This window comes from Papaver somniferum, chromosome 7, assembly GCF_003573695.1.
Source record: "Papaver somniferum cultivar HN1 chromosome 7, ASM357369v1, whole genome shotgun sequence".
Classification (NCBI taxonomy): domain Eukaryota; kingdom Viridiplantae; phylum Streptophyta; class Magnoliopsida; order Ranunculales; family Papaveraceae; genus Papaver; species Papaver somniferum.
Genome location: NC_039364.1, coordinates 77,369,157 through 77,374,569, shown reverse-complemented (window position 1 = coordinate 77,374,569; position 5,413 = coordinate 77,369,157).

Here is a 5,413-nt window from a genome sequence, read left to right as displayed (position 1 = left end):
GTGTTGAGACGTGCAAATTCCTCAACACTCACCACTGTGTTGCCAGGCATGCTGCCTCAACACATCCTTCCTCTTATTGTTGAGACGTGCAAATTCCTTAACACTCACCGCGGTGTTGCCAGGAATGCTTCCTCAACACACCCCCTCTTGGTGTTGAGACATGCAAATTCCTCAACACCATTATTATGTTGCCAGGCATGCTGCCTCAACACATCCTTCCTCTTAGTGTTGAGACGTGCAAATTCCTCAACACTCACCACTGTGTTGCTAGGCATGCTTCCTCAACACACCATCCTCTTGGTGTTGAGACGTGAAAATTCCTCAACACCACTATTGTGTTGATAGGCATGCTTCCTAAACACACCCTCCTCTTGGTGTTGAGACGTGCAAATTCCTCAACACCACTATTGTATTTCCAGGCATGGTGCCTCAACACATCCTCATGTTAGTGTTGAGACGTACAAATTCCTCGACACTCACCGCTGTGTTGCCAGGCATGCTTCCTCAACACATCCTTTCTCTTAGTGTTGAGACGTGCAAATTCCTTAACACTCACCACTGTGTTGCCAGGCATGCTGCCTCAACACATCCTTCCTCTTAGTGTTGAGACGTGAAAATTCCTCAACACTCACCACTGTGTTGCCATGCATATTGCCTCCTTCCTCTTATTGTTGAGACATGCAAATTACTCAACACTCACCGATGTGTTGCCTGGCATGCTGCCTCAATACATCCTCCTTTTAGCGTTAAGACGTACAAATTCCTGAACACCCACCAGTATGTTGCAAGGCATACTGCCTTAACACATCCTTCCTCTTAGTGTGGAGACGTGCAAATTCTTCAACACTCACTACTTTGTTGTCAGGCATGCTCAACACATCCTTTCTCTTGGTGTTGAGACGTTCAAATTCCTCAACACCCACCACTGTGTTGCAAAACATACTGCCTTAACACATCCATCCTCTTAGTGTTGAGACGTGCAAATTCCTCAACACTCACTACTTTGTTGTCAGGCATGCTTCCTCAACACATCCTTTCTCTTGGTGTTGAGACGTTCAAATTCCTCAACGACCACCACTGTGTTGCAAGGCTGTTTATGGGTGAAAACTATTCCTGCCGAATTTCGTAATTTGGGGTGTGTGGATGAGGAATGAATCTAAACCCTAAACAAATGCACTGCACGGGAGTGCTTTGTGATTCGAGAAATCAATCTGTACAATTCTTGCCTAAACCAAGAAATGGTCGTTCCAGACTTGCTTCGGTCACAAAGTGAAGGAGATGGGGTTGATCTTAGGGAGGGAAGCGAAGAAGATGTTGAGATTGTGAAGGTGTTGGCTATGTACGACTTGTATCAGAAAGCTGAACTGGCTTGCAGAATGTAATCTATCAGTTCAGGTATTTGAATATGGTTGTATCAACACTTTCTTCTGTTGTCTTGTCTTGTTTGAAAATAGGGAGGAGAACCTATTTATACAAGTCATTGAGCCTAACCCACATCTCTCATGGGAAGTGGAGAAAGTGGAGTGATGAAGTAGTGGAGTTGCGTGTGTTAGTGTTACACGATCAGTATTGCCCACTTCTCCCATCATCACTAACCGTCCATGACTTCCTGACACGTTCTTGTGATGGCGCGTTATGCGCTGCACGCTGTAAACCGCCTGACCAATACCCCAGTATGTATCCCCCAGTTTGTGACATGATTGATGTCTCGAATGTGCGGATCGTGGGACCCACAAAAGGTAGCATGTAATGCTAGGTTAAAATAACTAAGTTATTTGGGAATTTGATACTTGTAAAATATCACGTGAATTATATGCATGTAATGCATCGAATATATTCAGCATGTATGAAGCATCGTTGTTGAGCGTCTTAAAATAGCATCATGTCTAGCCTACTTCATGTGATGGTTTGGAGGCTGCGCAAGCAAGTCCTCTCTTGGCTGACCACATGGTGTGGTAGAGTGGCGGATGGTAATCACCACGACACCTCATTAACCAACTAACTCCTGACCAGGGCTGTATAACCAAGCAGGTGAAGTTGAACGGACGAGATAATCTTTGAGACACTCATCTGCGACCGTTAGTGGAATTAGGGTTTATGAAGAGGTGTGCAAGCATCACTCTTCAGCTTGGTCGAATCCAAGCTTGGGACACGATTTTGGCAAGGCTGATTGGGCATGCGTGTAGATGGCATGCCGGTGTACATGCCCATACCTCATTGTCTCGTGAAAGTGTAATCTAGATCACTCAATTTGTCCGGAAAAGAGAAGCGGCTAGGATTGATTTGCGACAGAGATTTTGTGCCGCAAAGGCCGCGCGTCATGCCAACTTTGGACGCGCGTTTCGAGGCGACCAAACCTGGTCGGTCTTGGCCGATTAGTCTGGTGTGCAGACGACGGGCTGGTGTACACGCCTGTATTTCATTGTCCCATAGAAACGTGATCTAAGCCACTCAATTTGTCCGGCAAAGTTGAGTGGTCGAGATTAGTTTGCAATTGGGAGGTGTAACCACGCCTAGTTTGGGCGTGCGAATCGAGGAAACCAGGCATGATATGCCTTGGCCGATCGGGTGTGGAGATAGATGGGCCCACGGTGATCATATTGATGCGCACCGGATCCGTCTAGTCTATTCCTGGACCCTTCATTCGTGCAGGAGAAAATGGACGCTCGTGATGTTCAAACCCTAATTAGGGTTTCACCGGCCGTGCGTCATGCCTTATTTGGGCGCACGAACTGGAACGACCAACTATAGTTGGTCCTGACCGATCGTTCATGTATGTAAGTGGGCCTACGGTGATTGTGTTGATATGCTCTGGGCCCCTTGAATCTACATCTACACCCTCCATCTATGCCTGCGAAAATGGATGGTTGAGACTGCTTTGCGACACATGTAATGTGCCGCGGACCCTAAATTAGGGTTTCACTTCCGCGCTGCTTTGGCTGGACGATTTGGCAAGCCATGCTACCCTTTTGGGAAGGCCGACCATGCGGGGCCCGCATTGGGTCGGTGGTGAATACTCCAATACCTGCCTGGGGGTTATGGATCTGATCTAAGCCATCCAATCATGCTGGTGAAGTTGGATGGTCGTGATCGTTTCTGAGACTGATACGGACAGTCCAGATGCTCGATCGGGCTAGTATAACACTCCGAGTTATAGCCTATACAGGTATTTCGTACATGCCTCCTTATTTAATGCTTGGACATTCGTGTTGCTCTGCCGAGAGCGATCACTCAGTCGTCATGCCGCACCAATAATGAGAATGGAGTAGTACAGGAAATACAAGGCTGGTCATACATTAATTGGTAATGCTATAAGTTTATACTGAAGAAGTATTCTCCACTTTATCAGTGGCTTTATCCTTTGAAGGATGTTAGAGCATAATTTCGGCCTTTACAATTTTAGCCTTTAATGAAAATCCACCATCAATAAAGGCATACTGCCTTAACACATCCTGCCTCTTAGTATTGAGACGTGCAAATTCCTCAACACTCACTACGATGTTGCCAGGCATACTGTCTCAACACATCCTCCTTTTAGTGTTGAGACGTACAAATTCCTCAACACTCACTAATGTGTTGTCATGTAAACAATACATTATAGTGCTGACGGCTCCACCACCTCAACGCTCATCTTTGTATTCAAGTCTCGTTGCACCAACACTACATGGCACCAGTACTCCGTGGCCAAGACAGAAGCGCGCCAGCCCAAAGATTGCAGACTGCTCATGCCTCTTGCCAAAGGTCAATCGCATTTTCCTGGTAATCTTCTCATGTCTTGCCTTTTCGATTTTGTATCCTTGTCTGTCACCATCACTGTTACGTGCTAAGCAGGGGACTTAATGTTGATGGTGGTTTTTAGTTCAGGGTTAAATTTGTAAAACCTTGCATTCAATGTACAGCCACTCTGCAAAGAAACGGAGCCATGCAAAAGTGATGAGTGTCAACCTCTCCACTGGCACATTTACTGAACCGTTCGATATATTTACATGAAATTTATCCAGACTGGCGCATGTAGCAACAATCCTAGATACTCTGTAAATTCTAACACCTTGCTTATGTTATTCCCTAATATAAGACCCTCTGGGTAATTTTCCTGTGCTATGTTCCCAGGAAGATCCCTTAATATCGGTATGGCATGACGGATTTGTGTTCACTTGCAGCAGAGTAGCACGGATTTCCAAGTACCAAAGTTAAGGCCATTGCACAAAACGCTCAGACAGAAAGAACACCGCACTCTGTAAATAAGGAATTTTGTGGCAGCACACAAAATTCAACTAATTTTGTGATAACTTACAAAAAAATCATGAACCTGACTAATTTGCAAAATTAGCGTTTTTTGCGCCCTGCGCAGTATATTAGACCCCGTTGGTCGAAATTACGCTTAAGCAACTAAGCAATTGATCCACCACGGATTAATAGGTGCAGAGTCATGCCCAAGATCATCAAACAAAAAGTAGCGGAGCCGCGGAGAAGGAAAAACAATGATAGGAAGCGTGGCCACACCACAGGCCAGCCGGCGCCACTTGGCCACGCCCATGTTACCTAACCATCCCTACTCCTTTGTCGGCCAATCAGGTCGCGTTAAACCTGCCACACTCCCACGAGTTGTGGCTGGGCCCATACTTTCCGGCCCCCCTTTCCATCGACCAATCAGGTCGCTCTAAAAGCGCCACATGCATTTAGAATGAGGTCGTCCCCATGTTGCTTGCCGGCCCCCTTTCCATCGACCAATCAGGTCGCTTTAAATCTGCCACGGCACACTGGAAGTGTGGCCACGCCCTTGCTTGTTGGCACTCCTTTCCATCGACCAATCAGATCGCTCTAACAGCGCCACACACATTTAGAATGAGGCCGACCCCATGTTGCTTGCCGGCCCCCCTTTCCATCGACTAATCAGGTCGCTCTAAAGCCGCCACACTCATACCAGAAGTGTAGCAACGCCCATGCTTGGCCGGCCCTCTTTTCTGACCAATCCGGATGCTCTAAACTTGCCACAGTATTAAAAAGGGGAAACTGCGCCAGATAGTCACGAAGCCATTTGGCCTTTCCAAAAACCGCGCCTACATGCCAAACGTGCCATGTTGCACAAATAAGTTAAGAAACATGCCAACATGCCACTCCGTCGCACCAACATGCCACTTCGTGGAAACATGCCATAAATAGCGCCCTATGTGCTAAGCTTAAGTTATGGTTTTCTAGTCCAAAGGGCGACTCAACATTAACCAAAACACTAATTTCCAGTCGCGGCCCCACAACATGCCACGAGCCGTGTGGGACCCAGGAAGCCCTAGGGTTGGCGCCATATCATAGCCGCCCACGGCAATCCCTACTCATGTGACCGTTTCCACACCATGGCCTTGCCATAGTTCCATTGGCATTACTATGGCTCCATTTGCACAAAAGTATCGCCATG